Consider the following 576-nt stretch of genomic DNA (forward strand, 5'->3'; position numbering starts at 1 on the left):
CTCGTCAACAAGTTCGACAACAAGTCCAAGTCCAAGACCTGGTTCGACGTGGTCGTCCTGAGCCAATTCAGCAAGCTCGACAAGAACGCCATCAACAGTGCCCGCAAGGCAGTTTGCGTATAACATTTGCGTAAATAAGGAAAGGATCCTCAAAATGCAAAATGAATAAAATGTTATATTTTTATCGGCATATCGTCACCGGTATTTCTTTTCCCCGAAAGTGATTAACCTTTTAATGGTAGACCACAAACCACCCTGCTCTCCTAACCCCGGCCTTTCAAGACAATCATCTTTGGTTCGACCATGCTCCACTCACTGTGTGCCCGGTATTGATCGGACCAAACGCAAATGAATTAGAAACTCCCACCCCTGCAAGCACTGTCGCAAGCAGTGTGGTAAGGTGAATCTGAACGGACAATAATTCGAGTCTCGGTCCGAAAGAAAAATTCCTAACATGTCAGGCCTCGCTAAAATGTTAAACATGCAGAAGCAGGGACCTGCGTAGGGCGGGCGGCATTGGGCACCTCTCAGCGAGCGCTCGGGATTCCACCGGCGAGGTGCCCGCGCGATCCACGC

The sequence above is a fragment of the Frankliniella occidentalis genome, unplaced genomic scaffold, assembly GCF_000697945.3.
Source record: "Frankliniella occidentalis isolate FOCC.00 unplaced genomic scaffold, Focc_3.1 Scaffold44, whole genome shotgun sequence".
Lineage (NCBI taxonomy): Eukaryota > Metazoa > Arthropoda > Insecta > Thysanoptera > Thripidae > Frankliniella > Frankliniella occidentalis.